This window comes from Pongo abelii, chromosome 1 (genome assembly GCF_028885655.2).
Source record: "Pongo abelii isolate AG06213 chromosome 1, NHGRI_mPonAbe1-v2.0_pri, whole genome shotgun sequence".
NCBI lineage: Eukaryota > Metazoa > Chordata > Mammalia > Primates > Hominidae > Pongo > Pongo abelii.
Genome location: NC_071985.2, coordinates 116,775,198 through 116,790,189, shown reverse-complemented (window position 1 = coordinate 116,790,189; position 14,992 = coordinate 116,775,198). Strand labels below are relative to the sequence as shown.

Genomic DNA, 14,992 nt, shown 5'->3' with positions numbered 1-14,992 from the left:
GATGGACAAGGGACTGATGAGAAGAGCAGAACCAAATGGGGACACGACCAAGGAAGAAACCAGAAGGTGATAACAGACCACCAGTATTCTGCCCTGAACATGTGCCAGGCACTGTGCATGGCATCTGTACGGTCATTATATCATGTGATACTCACAACCACTCATGAGATAATTACTGTTGTCCCCCTCTTACAGATTGGCCCAACGTCACATATATAGGATGTAGCGGCATTAGGTAAACTTAGAATTCCAAGATCTTAAACACTGTTTCTCTCCAATGGTGGTTGGATGTTATAGACCAGGACCTGAAGATGGGACATGGGGGTAGGGGACAGTTAGGAAAGGAGCCATCTAACCCTTTGTTGATACTGCTCCCAGGACTTCTAAAAGGCACCTGTACTTTTAAGACAAAACATAAAGGGACTTTAAGTTATCTTTGGCACAGGATGAAAAATATGTCCATTGTTTGAGATCAGTATTGTAATTGGCACAATATTAACAGATGGCAGAAAACAGATTCTTTCAGTATTTACGTCCCTTCCATAATTCCTATCAAGGAAATCAACTTCATGTTGGAAAAGGTTCCCACAGATATTGGTGACAGATAATGGATGCCCAAGAGAGAAGGTTCTAAATGAATGCTTGGTGCCCAGGAGCCTGGCCAGACAAGTTATATTCCAGGAGACTTGCTGTCTGCCTTGAAGCACTGAGACTTTGAGGAAAGGTGCTGGAAGCCCAGCCGTAGGAAAAAGTGGAAATTTTTGACCTTTTAAATAAAGGTCAGGCAGTTTGGATGATCTTTTTCTGGTGAGCTGGATGCTGTTCCCAGGTGAGAGGCAAGGAGTCAGTGAATTGTCACAGACCTGCCATGTTTCTTTCTGAGAGACTTGCTAGACTGGTTTTCCAGGTATTGTGTGGATGAAGTGCATTTGGATTGCAGCATGCATTTGACAGATAAAGTCTCTATCTTTGAAAATGAGATACACCCATGGACAAGGGCTGATGGCAACCAAGTCAGGTAGATGAGTAACTGATTGGACTCAGAGTACTAATGAATTAGTTGATGTGGATCTAGAGAAAGGATCTTTCACACCACAGTTTTCTGGCTTCCGTCTTGCCTTGTTAGGCATTTTTATTAATGTCTTGGATGAAGACATTGATGGCCCAGTGATAAAATTTGTGGGTGACACAAAGCTGGAAGGGATAGCTAATACATTGGACAGTAGAATTGCAATGCAAAAAAGATTTGACAGGCTGAAACAATGGACCAGATCTAACAAGATTATGTTTAATGGGGATAAATGTAAAGTCTTAACATTTGGTTAAAATAAACAAGCAAATAAGATGGAATAAGCAGCAGATGGGAAAGATGTGGTTTGATAGGAGCCTGTATGAAAATAATAGAGATGTTTCAGCTGATTATAAGCCCAAAATGAATCACTAGTGCACTGTAAGCTCAGGCTGTAATAGAAATGTGGAGTACACTATAAGGAAGGCAGCAATCCTTTCATAGTCCAAAATAACGGCTCATATTTACAGAGTGAGTTCTGTGTCACAAATATATTTATATGGATTCTCTCAGTTATTCTCACTTCTGGCCTTTGAGTAGGAAACTGTAGCTCAGAGAGATTAAGTTACCTGTCCAAAGTCACATTACTAGAGCCAGGACATGGACACAGGTGTTCTGACTGCATGCAGATGCTCTGTCCTGGAGTGCAGAGCCATTGCCAATGAGGTGAAGAGACAAGGAGGTACATTTGGGTTCCAACAAGACTGAACTTTATAATAATGAGAGCACTCTGACAATGGACTGGTGTCTCACAAGGGAATGAGGCCCTGTCAAGAGATGGCCTTAAGCACAGGCAGATTGATCACGTGTCAGCAACAAACACTGCACCAGGTAACTGTTGAGTTCTCATCCTACTAAGGGTTGTTGAGCTTCTAGACAGATCCTAACATCTGGAGTGCAGAGTCTGGGCATTTTTAGGTATAAGAGAAATTCCCAGGAGGTTTTCCATTTATTGCATTTCAACAATGAGCTTTAATAACCTGCTCTCTTCATAGAATTGTTTATTTGGTTTTTAATTTTTATTCCTTAGGGATTTTTGAGTTATGTGCTAGCCTTCACCCACATAACAAAAGCCCCCAGAAAGCTGCCTCAGACCCACTGTGGAAGGATTAAAGGAACAAAGAAGAAAAAGAAACAAGCACATATAATGTTTTCTACTTCATTGTAGTATCTGTGTCCTCTCACTGTCAACAGATATCACATTTTGATACTGTCAGGATTTTATATATATGTAACAGTATTTCACTCCATCCTCCTTATCCCAAGGTTGGCCTTTCTAAATTATGTTTTCTATTCTGCAGTGGTCTAGTGAAAGAGAGATCTGTAACATTAATAGTTGGAATTATAAGGAGAAGATAGTAGAGTAAATAGGTTAAAAGCAAGGAGCTGAGAACATATTCAATCAGCAGTTACTTTACATGATCCATAATACATGGACTTCGGTTCATCCACTTTGATTGCTGAGAGACTTCTGTCTTCTTGTTTTCAAAATTCTAGAGTATTTTAATCTTTGTTTTGAATAATTAGAATTTGTAGACTTGTGGCCCTATATATAAGATGTTTATAAATTGTAGCTTCCCACGTTAAGGGAAGAAACAAAGACCCAGCAGTGAGGCTGACATTCTGTTATGCACCTAGCCAGCTAATCCATCTGAACAGCTCCTATCACTCACCCAGTGGTTGAGAAAGCCGGCACTGCCCAGTATAATGAGACAATGTCAGGCATTGTAAGTAAATATGCTTGGGCCTGCACTCAACAGTCTCATGCTGTAGTCGCATTTTCAAGGAAGCCCACACCATCTTAATCATGCCTGCCAGGGAAGAAATTCTCTTTTCTCTGTGTTTTCTTTTCCCCAAGACATATTTCCCCTGTATCATTTAAACATATTAAATCACTCTTAGTACGCAGAGTGGGCATCATGTTAGCATAAGATCTAATCAGAGCGAGTCTGCTGGTCTCCAAAGGCTTTATTCTTTTTGTCTCTTTCCTCTGTTTTCTTGTTAGACTGAAGAGCCTTTTTTGACATCCTCATTTGTTCTGCTGTGTAATAGCATGGGATCTTTCAGAGCTGTCGACATCTGCTCCACTCTAGAGAGCTGCAGAACCAAGCCAGCAGAGCAATAATAATTATGCCCGAATGGACTGAAAAGGATGCAAGAGATGAGAAGGAAGACAAGGAAAAATACACCCAGTGCGATGATGTTCTAACCTGTAAGTGGATGTGTGTGTGAGTGTGCATGTGCTGAAGCCATATGCTTATGTGTGCATTGAGGACACAAATCATTTTCCTGAGAACAGACTAGAATTCAATCAGGCTCAGACTTTTCCAAAGTCCCCAGTCCTTGCTCCTTCCCCCAGACGGCCATCCTCAATGTGGGTGCAGCTTTCTGCAGTACAATGGAAGTTTGCAGAACACTGGGGAGAAGGAACTTTCTCCTCTTTCCCTTACTCTTATATCTAGTGGGGTAACAAAGGCTGCAGATGTGTCTTCCTCCCTAGATACTACTCTCTGGGGATAAATGAGGCTCCTTGGGAAGATGCTGTAAGTCTTCCTGATTGTCAAGACACTAGTTATTAAATAACTGGTATTCTGGCCTTACTATAATATTAAAAATAACAACTGGGATCTATTGGGTGCTTAGTATTTGCCAGACATTGTGTAGGCCCTTCATATGCACTATCACTCATCCTTAAAGAACTTTATGAATGGGCACAGTGGCTTGCCCCTGTAATCCCAACTTTGGAAGGCTGAGGTGGGAGGATGGATCCCAGGAGTTTGAGACCAGTCTGGGCAAAATAGGGAGACCCTATCTCTACAAAAAAATTAAAAATTAGTCGGATGGGCTGGGCATGGAGGCTCACGACTATAATCCCAGGACTTTGGGAGGCCGAGGCCGGTGGATCACCTGAGGTTAGGTGTTCAAGACCAGCCTGGCCAACATGGTGAAACCCCGCCTCTACTAAAGATACAGAAAATTAGCTGGGCACGGTGGTGGGTACCTGTAATCCCAGCTCCTCGGGAGGCTGAGGCAGGAGAATTGCTTGAACCTGGGAGGCAGAGGTTTCAGTGAGCCGAGATTGCACCACTGCACTCCAGCCTGGGCTACAAGAGTGAAACTCTGTCTCAAAAAAAAAAAAAAATTAGTCGGATGTGGTGGCGCATGCCTATGGTCCCAGTTACTCAGGAGGCTGAGGTGGGAGGATTGATTGAGCATGGGAGGTTGAAGCTGCATTTAGCCATGTTCATGCCACTGTGCTCCAGCTGGGATGACAGAGTGAGACCCTGTCTCAACAACAAAAAAAGAACTTTACAAGGTAGGAGTTACTATGATCTTCATTTGCAGATGAAAAAATTAGGACCAGGCCATATTCCCAGAGGCCCTGCTGATGCATTAAGAGAGCCTGGTTTTTCAAGGCTGTGGTTACACGTGAATAAAAGAACTGGTCATGTCATTCATTTGTGATTCTTCAGCAAAGCAGCCAGGCTGCTCAGTGACATACTTAGCCAGTTCCAAGAAACAATTGTCAGTTCAACAAAGAACTAAAATTTAAAAAATAAATAAAATCCCCAAAGCAGAGAGCCCAGTATTTTTTCATTGAGTTGGCTGATTACTTTGCAGAATCCAAGAATCCTACTGAGGTCTTGAGGTCATCAGGACCCAGGGTGAGTCCTGCCCCTGCTGTGAGTCTCAGGGCCCTGCTTGGTCTTGGAAGTCAACGTATCAAGGGTGGACTCTCGGCAAAGGTGTGAGGCAGATGAGACTTATCAACAGAGAACACATCCTTCCCTCCTGTGCCATCCACTTCCCCAGCCTCATCCCCACTCTTGCCTCACTCCAGAACTTATTCAAAATGTGCTCTCCTGACATCCTTTACCTCTTCAGAGCTTTCTCCTCAAGGGGCCCAGATGACTAACTTACACTAAAGTGACCCTTCTTTTAAAAATTCATTTTAACCAGATAAATACCTTATTTAGGCCAAAGGAATGCTTCTCAAGTGGTGGCATTTTAAGGCTTTCTCAAGGTAACAAGATGGCTCAGGGTTGGAGAGAAAGTCTCCATGGCACTTTTATAATCATACCCCATGGAAAGAGAAAGGAGCCTTTTCCATCAATTTTTATAGCTGGATCATGCTTGGAATGAAGTAGAAAGAGAAAGATACAGAACTTTACCTGGGGGTCAGACCTCTCCAGACTTGGGAGTTGTGAGGTTTTCTGTGGGAAAGCACTTTTTCTCCCTTTCCTCCCTAAAATTTCACTGAGTATTACTCTACATGTTACAATGTTAACTTTGCAAAGAGAGAAGAAGACCTACCTGAACAATTGAAAGCTTGGGCAGAAGAAAAAGCAAGCAGGGATGACTCTTGGGAGGGAGAATAAAACCTAGAGCTAAAGAGAAGAAAAAGAAAAGCATGTGACACAATGTCTGTCAGCAGCTGTGCTGCCGAAAGTCACCCAACAGGAAAAGCAGGCAGCCAGCGAGATGGAAACTGCCAGTGCAATAAAGCATCAGTGAGAGTCAGGGCTGACTGGGGCTGTGGATAAAACTGGAGCACACCTGGGACCAAGGAATAGCATAGTCCCTCCCAGTGTGACTCGAGCATCAGCATACAAATTGTCAGGCCCAACTTGGGGCAAAATTAGCATCAGTCACCTGATAATAGTAATGGTTACCCTACCCTTACAGACGATAGCTCATATGACCATAAGATGTTGACCAGTGAAATGCACTCAGCCAGCCAAGACTTGGGCTGCCACATGCCACATAATCTTTGTGGCTCTTGGTTTTTCATTCCAATAAAACTTTTTTGACCTCTGTAGAAAGCTGTAACCCATACAAAAGCTCTTATGACCATTTAGGAATTCATAAGATTTTTGGAAAATTCTACATTGCCTTCCTAAGTCCCCCATGTTCCTCAAGTGCCATCTGCAGTTGATCTTCCCAGGTGAATTGGAACAATGTACCCAGAGCACCCCTCCTCTGGCCCCACCCTGAAGGATGGAGGTCTCTGAAATCTGTAACAGGTGAGTGGACTTGTAGTCCTTACCAGGAGGTGTACAGATGTGCACAAAGAGCTGGCCTCTGAGAGCATCCCTTGCAGCTAAAGGCCACTGCCTGGCTCAAGTCCATCCACATCAGCAACTCTGCATGTTGTAGTTCTACAGAGACTGCTGCTCTTGATCTAATTAATAGTTTGTTTGTTTGCATAATTTTCCACAGGAAGGACTATTAGCACATCAAAAGGATGTTAAAAGTATCCTCCGTAATGATACAGTAAATACAAACCTAGTTTATCACGTTGTCAGTTTTAACAAACATCACTCTGATGTGCTAACCTTTTCCCAGGAGGTGCTCCTCTTAAGTCAATAGCCAGCAACAGGCCCAGTCTGTGAACTAGTTGATGGTGAAAAACCAAAACAATTTCTATAACGATATATATTTTTTAAATTCCAAAATATCTGAAAAATGCAGGAGGCATGTGTTTTACTTTTCCTTCCTCCCTCCTCCGATTTAAAAGCTTTTGTAGAAAACCTGCGGGACTGATAGCACTTTTCTTCACACCTCAAGGGAGCAGTTTGAAAAATGCTTTCAGAACACTTATTTTCATAACACTCCAGGGAAAGAAAGAAAGGTGGGTCATTTACATAAAGTTAAGGATTTCTGTATACCCCGTTTCTGTCCTTCCTCTCAAAGAAAAGAGAGGGGGAACACCAAATCTCCTTGAAACTTTAAGAGCCCTCTGAGGTTTAACTCAAGAAAGAAAATGCCTCTGAAGGCAGACAGCAGAGAATGAGAGTATGACCAAGCTTCTCAGCTGTCCAAAACACCTCAAGGTGCAGGTTAAACCCAATAACGGTGATCCTATCATGTACACCTTGGGATGGGATTGGCAAAGGCTCCTTTTGTATGGAAAGTATACTCAGTAAAATCACTCAGGCCTTTCAGTGGGAAGTTTGGCAGCTAAGACCTGTGGAATGTTTTCAGTAACTAAAATTTAACTCTCTTAGCTAAAACAAATTATTTATTTAGTCAGCTACATACTACATTCAGGCTCATTTTCTTAGGCAGAAGATACTGAACATAATTTTAACTTCTTTTTTATGGTTATTGATTGGCATGAGACTTGTCTTATTACCTGGAGGCTGGAGAAGTAAGTTCAGAAATTAACAAAATATCACTGAGGCAACTAGAATGACTTCTGAAGTAAAAGGATACATAGGATCTGTTTCTATTACTCCTTCTTATGAGGAGTCTGATTATGTCTGTCATTTTCCTCCCCCAGGAAGCTCATGTGCCTCAGGAGAATCTGTCTCGAGCCCTTCTTCCCACCTAGACTGTATTCCAGGGGAGGGCCTGATTTGGTCATCTCAGTGCTTTGTCAGTGGTTGGTTGAGAAATGATCATGTGGAAAAAAAAAAAAAAGAACAGAAATGATCATGTGATATGTGATACTTTGGGCCAATGAGGCAAAAGGAAAGGTTTTCTAGGAGCCTCTGGGGAAAATTTCCTTGTTCATCAGGGATGGCCATGGGAACAGTCTCTGAACATTGCTATCCACAGATGTGAGGCCACCTACTACGGCTGCCTGGCTGAGGATGAAGCTGTGAGTTGGGAAAGGGATGAGCTAAGAGAACTACCGGGAAATGGGGCCGCAGCACGTGACTTCATCAACCTGAAAGCCTGAAATACCTCTGGACTTCAGCTTTGTAAGCCATCTATTATCTCATTTTAGAAGCCAGTTTGAATTTTCTGTTGCATACACGTAAACAAATCGTAACTCATACAAGTTGTCAACAATGAAGAACTTCTACATAGTGCTAATAATGAAAAATTTAAAAACTGCCTTTATAAAAAAAGAATGTAATATTGACAAATGGGTGAAAAGATGATCAACTGCATTGTAATAGAAGTAAGAGGACTTCCTCTAAAGTGTGAATGACTATATTATGAAACTGTTTAGCACTAAGCCTAAGAGACTGTCATCATGTGGGGTAGTTTGAATAAGACCAAGAAAAATGATCTAAATTATTAGAAACAGAGATCTACCATGGTCATACTTAACCTTAGCATGGGACCTTTTGAAGAGAATAAGTAGATACAACATGATGTACAGTTTAAAACAGTCCTCAAGATGCCCTGGTCAAGAGACCAGAGACTGTTCTAGAGGTTCTAACAATAAGAATACAGTTTCAAATGGAGCGGCATGGGCTGGAGGATGGTCAGCCTAATTTGTGTACACCAAGACCAGTTTTGTACATAAATAAAAATGGAAAGCTCCAAGGAATTGGGAAAATGTCCCTTCCCCATCTGAAATACTTCCCCAAATGCCTGCTGACTGAAATTATGTTAACTCTGGAATAAAGACACTCCTTTAACAAGAAGTAAATGACCTCAAATGCAAATTTCCACAGGAGCACTAATATGGTACTAAAAACTTGGCCATGCTAACGTGAACATTTGTTTACTTTCTGTCTCAATATCTCCAGACTATAACCTTTGTGAGGTAGAGATGTTTTTGTCCTTTTCACTGCTTTATCCCTAGTAAATGACTAAGTGCCTAAAATGGTGCCTAGTCTTTTGTATATGCAAAATAAACATTTGTGAATGAATGAATGGCAAATATCTGAGCCTTTACCAAGAGCAAACTTTTATAGGAAGGAAGGAAAATCTCCAGAGGGCACTATATGACTGAAAGAGATGAAAGGAAAAGTGAACCCTAAAGAAGTGAAAGGGGCAAGAAAATGAACAAAAGATGGGAAAGATTATATTTTTTCTTACTTCATTTAGTCTAAGACAGGCCCTGATTGAGTTCCCACACTAGATCCCATGTCAAGGAGTTGGAAGACTCTGACATTCTAAGGATAGGGAATCACAGTATTTGAGCCATGCAGCAGAACCAGATTGCATCTTCATTCTCCACTGACCCACCTGTCTCTTGTTCTCCAAATAGTAATTCCCTCCCCAAACTCCAGAGGTGGATTTATCATAAAGCTCAAGCTTCACTGTCCCTCAAATTGATAGGAGGAACCCTAGCAATGTATTTACTTGCCATATGTTTTGGCAAAACTTTTACAAGTGGGGTTTTGTGTCACAATAGGTGAGACTGTTTTCTCTTTGTACTCCAACTTCTCCTCATATCAGGTGGCATCGGAGGGGCTGCAGACATTTTGGGGAGGGGGGCAGCTAAGGCAAGTAGAATTGGAGATACGTTCTTTTGGGTTGAATGTTGTTATAGGAATGGCTTTCAGGAAGATACCAACAGCCCACTGTGGAAACTCACCTGGTGTCATAACATAAAGGGGCATATCTAAAGGTTAAATCACAACATGAATACATCTGAGACCCTTGTAGAGGAAATGCAAGGTTTGAAATGGATTGGAACCAGAATCTGGTCTGTGGAAAATTCTTTCCAATCAATTGTAGCAGAGGATTTAGTTTTTACTGACACCTAATGGAAAGGAAGTTCTCTCCTATTAGGAATGCACATGCAGATGCAGTGTACACAATTGTGTTTTTGTACTATACAATAAAACTATTTTTCATAGATTTACATATAAAGTCAATAGAAATAATTCTGATATCTAGAAGTAAACTGTAACAAAAAACAGTTGGGTGTGGTGGCTCATGCCTGTAATTCTTACACTTTGGGAGGCCGAGGCCAGGAGTTTGAGACAAGCCTGCACAACATAGTGAGACCCTATCTCTACCAAAAATTTCAAAATTAGCCTGGCACTGTGGTGTGTGCCTGTAGTCTCAGCTACTCAGGAGGCTGAGACAGGAGGGTCACTTGAGCCTGTGAATTTGAAGCTAGAGTGAGCTATGATCTTGCCACTGCTCTCCAGCCTGGGCAACAGAATGAGACCCTGTCTCTAAAAAATATTTTTTAAAAAAAGTATCGTTTCCAGCTGGGCATAGTGGTTCACGCCTTTAACCCCAGCACTTTGGGAGGTTGAGGGGGATGGATCACGAGGTCAGGAATTTGAGACCAGCCTGACCAACATGGTGAAACCTCGTCTCTACTAAAAATACAAAAATTAGCTGAGCGTGGTGCCATGCCTGTAATTCCAGGAGGATCACTTGAACTTGGCAGGCAGAGGTTGCAGTGAGCCGAGATTGCGCCATTGCACTCCAGCCTGGGTGACAGAGTGAGACTCTGTCTCAAAAAAAAAAAAGAAAAAATCATTCAAAATTAGTAAATCATTAAGAGGAAGAGATAAAATGCTAATAGAAATAATAGATAGGCTTTTATATTATTTAATGATCTAATCAATAAAAAAGAATGACATATGAATATATTTTTAAAATATTTAAATTTATAATTAGGAATGTTTATATTGACAAACATAATATAAAACATAATACACCATTAGAAGGAGGGCACAGATCACAAATTAGTTAATAGTGAGTGCTATCAATTCAAAGCATATTTAAGATTAGTCATTGAGAGACTGAAATGCCACCTCATCCCAGGAGGCGCCTGGCAGGGGTGGAGCTGGTGCGGGCCTGGAAGTAGATGTCCTGGTTCTACTACCAACACCTGCTGGTCACAATGCTCTACATGCTGGAGCCCGAGGAGTGGAGGGTGTTCAATTCCATGCTGGTTTCCATTGATACGCAGGATACATCTTCATGCCCCAGCACATCATGGCGATATTGCACTACTTTGAAATTGTACAATAACCAAGATTAGAGGTTCCTTGGGGAAGACCCACCCTACGAAGTTGGAATGAGACCATCAGATGTGATAAGAAACTGTTCTAAATGTCAACCTAACTAACCTAAAATTCATGAGTAGAACAGGAAAATCACTGACTCATGTGTTGTGTTCTCTATTTTTCATTTTAAAAGAAGCTCTTGCATAGTAGTTTTTGTCTATTTTAACATTGCAGCCATTTGTACTTCGATATCACTATTTTCTTTTCTTTTTTTTTTTTTGAGATGGAGTTTCACTCTTGTTACACAGGCTGGAATGCAATGGTGCAATCTCGGCTCACTGCAACCTCCGCCTCCCAGGTTCAAGCAATTCTCCTGCCTCAGCCTCCCTAGTAGCTGAGATTACAGGCATGTGCCACCATGCCCAACTAATTTTGTATTTTTAGTAAAGATGGGGTTTTTCGATGTTGGTCAGGCTGGTATCGAACTCCTGAACTCAGGTGATCCTCCGGCCTCAGCCTCCCGAAGTGCTGGGATTACAGGCGTGAGCCACCACGCCCGGGTGATATCACTATTTTCTTAACCTTTGTGACTGTTTCAATATTACCCCCATGAAAGCTTTTCTTTATGTACCTTTGAGTACATTATAATTGTCTTATATTTTTAAAACCCAAAGTCATTAGTTGGGCTTTACTGTTCTTGCTATTGTATGACATATACATCTGCCTGGATATATTTTTACTCTTGACCAAAGTTTTGTAAGAACAATATAAGATTTAGGGTATGGGCATGGGGAGGAAGGATATTTTATTAAGAACCACTTAAAAGAACTACTTGCTGGGCATGGTGGCTCACACCTGTAATCCCAGCACTTTGGGAGGCTAAGGCGTGCGGATCACAAGGTTAGGAGATCGAGGCCATCCTGGCTAACATGGTGAAACCCTGTCTCTCCTAAAAATACAAAAAAATTAACTGGGCGTGGTGGCGGGCGCCTGTAGTCCCAGCTACTTGGGAGGCTGAGGCAGGAGAATAGGTGTGAACCCAGGAGGAGGAGCTTGCAGTGAGCCGAGATCACACCACTGCACTCCAGCCTGAGTGACAGGGCAAGACTGTCTCAAAAAAAAAAAAAAAAAAAAAAAGAACTACTACATATATCAAAAGATATTTTATTAAGAGCTACTTATCTGTAACCTTGAACTCACGAGTATAGTTTTAGCTATCTAGACTTTAACAGCTTTTGCTTTAAAACTATTAAAGCATTTGTGGTTTTTTTGTTTTGTTTTTGTTTTTTTCTTTTTTGAGACTGGAGTCTTGCTCTGTTGCCCAGGCTGGATCTCGGCTCACTGCAACCTCCACCTCCCGGGTTCAAGTGATTCTCCTGCCTCAGCCTCCCAAGTAGCTGGGATTACAGGCACCCACAAAGACACTTGGCTAATTTTTGTATTTTTAGTAGAGACAGGGTTTCGCCATGTTGGTCAGGCTGGTCTCGAACTCCTGACCTCATGATCTGCCCGCCTCAGCCTCCCAAAGTGCTGGGATTACAGGCATGAGCCACCGCACCTCGCCAGGTAATGATTCTTGAGACAAGAGGTGGTTAAGTAGCATTATTATGTAATGTTTATATACCATAGAGTTTTTAAAAGAAGATAAATCCATTTCCTCTGAGGGCCACTATTAACAATGTACTTCCTTAAATTTAATTAAGTGATCGTAATGGGTGCTGCATTTGCACATTGCATTAAGTTATGATGAGATGAATTGTTAAAAATTATAGCAAAAAGAAGTGTAAACTTGGCTAAAATCCTTTCATTCTTTGTATTTTTTTTAAAGATTTTTATTCCTTAAATGCAAAATGACTACCTAATTTTTTGATGTAAATTCATTAAATTCAAAGAGAAAAAAAAGATTAGTCATTGAACAGTAACAACAACGAAAACAAATTAGAAATACTCTGAAATCTTAGAGTTCACATATGACAAAAATTTGATGGAAATTTCCTAAAACTGACTGTAATTCCAAGCATTTATGTCATAGTACAAATAATGAGTTATGAAGCTCACAGAAACTTTTCCAAATTCTTAATGAAAAACAAATCTGATCAACCATGCTACTGGAAAGACTAATCTATCTTTATGCATACCCTCTTGATAGAAAATACAACAAAAATCTTTGTTATATGAAGTCGTGACCCAAGAATATATAGAGCCAAAAAATGAAGGCATAATTATATAGGGGTGTCAGGGCAATTAAGTACCATACATATATATATATATATATATATAAAAATAAATATATATATTTTTAATTTTGTGATTCATGTGGCAGTTAAATATTTTTAAAATGTGTAACTGATAGCAATTTCTTTTCTCACTTTAAATCAACACTCAAACCTAATTTCGTATAAATATTCTTGTCTTCTTTTTCTTTTAAAAAGCCTCTAAAATTATATAAGCTTCAGACCCCAAAAGGAGTAACTTATCAAGAGGAAAAGATCCTAGATTCGCTTCTGCTTCTACTTATTCTACTTCTGGATTTATTAAACCATTACTCAGATTTTAAAACACACCACACACAAAGAAAAGTTTCTAAAATAAATGAGCTAACATGGATTTTTTCATATTCTCTATCTTCTTGATAGCCCAGAGATCCTGATACTCTTCGGACTTTGGTAGTGGAATGGTAGATGTGTGTTGAAATGGAAGAGAGTTAAGGATTGGGTTCTAGAATTCAGATGCCCTCTTAGGGTTTGAAATGTGGGGGGAAAAAAAAGAGAATCACTGCTTATCTTAGTCTGTTCAGGTAGCTGTAACAAAATACCATACCTGGGTGACTTACAAGTAATACAAATGTTATTTCTCACATTTCTGGAGTCTAGGAAGCCCAAGATCAAGGTGCTAGCAGATTTGGTGTCCGGTAAGGGCTAACTTCCTTGTTCAAAAATGGTGCCTTCTTGTTGTGTCCTCACATAGTGGAAGAGGTGAGGGAGATTTTGGGCGCAGCTCTCATAAGGACACTGATCATTCATGATGGCCTGCCTTCACGAGACCCAGTCACCTCCCAAGGGCCCTCAGTTCCTAACAGCATCACCTATGGCGGTCAGGATTTCAACATATACATTTTAGGAGGATACAAACATTCAGATGATAGGCCAGAGCACTGACCTAGGCAATGGCATCTAGAGAAAAGAGAAAAATAATTTACTTTTGACTTGGGGTGTCTTGGGTTTAAATCCCAGTCCCACCACTGAAATCATTTGTGACCCTGAGCCCCGTGAGCTTTGATTTCTGCAGTTGTAAAAATAGGCAGAATATTAAATACCTTTAGAGTTTTCATGAAAATTAAACGCTACCTCTGAAGTTAAATGAAATTGTAAGAATGAAATAAATAGGGCTGTTTTAAAGAGTAAATGTGCTCAGTAATTGGTGTCCTGTAAATGTTAGCTTCGTTCTGAAATATATAGAGCAGAATGTCAACTTATGGAAAGAATGTAAATATTTTTTAGTTATAAATACCAATGAATTTTTCTTACAATGCCAATGGATCTATACATACTATATGGATTATATTTAAGCTTTTTGCCTTATCTTAAAGCTAATAGCAAATAGGGCAATGATGTATATGGGCAATTTACAAAAGAAGAAACAAGAATATCTGGTAACATAGCAAGAATTTTTTAACATTTTCTTGGTCATCAAACACAATATAAACAATGAGATACCATTTTGTTTCTCCCACTGGCAAAGATTAAGAAGAATGAAAATGCCCACTAGCTGGTGGTAAGGAGGGAAGGGGAAGGGTACACTCATGACATTGGATAGTTGGAGTTCAAATTGGTACAGCTGTTTTGGAGATCAATTTAAAAGTAGGCCCCCTCTCCAAAAACAAAATAAAACTTTAAAAATGTTCACTCTGCATTTAAAGCTAAAAGTATGCCTTACTCTATGATTCAGTTATGCCTCTCCTAGTTTACATTTTTTGAAATATAAATATGTCTTCCAAAAGACATGTATAATAATATACATAACAGCTTTATTCAGAATAGCCTAAATGTCTATCAGAAAAAAATAAATCAATAAATTGTAGTTTTTTTTAAAAAGGATACTATGCAGCAATAAAAAGAATGAATTACTGCGATACTCCACAGCATGGATGAATCTCACAGACATTATGTTGAGTGAAGGAAGCCAGAAACCAAAGAATACACACTCTGTGATTCCATTTATATGAAGTTCAAGAACAGGGGATAGCTATTGACTGGGAAGAGGCATG

At 40.3% G+C, this 14,992-nt stretch overlaps 1 pseudogene; it reads left to right on the top strand.

The window, feature by feature from the left end:
• Positions 1-10,523: 10,523 nt before the first annotated feature.
• Positions 10,524-10,750, top strand: LOC129057837 (serine palmitoyltransferase small subunit A-like; annotated as a pseudogene).
• Positions 10,751-14,992: the final 4,242 nt, after the last annotated feature.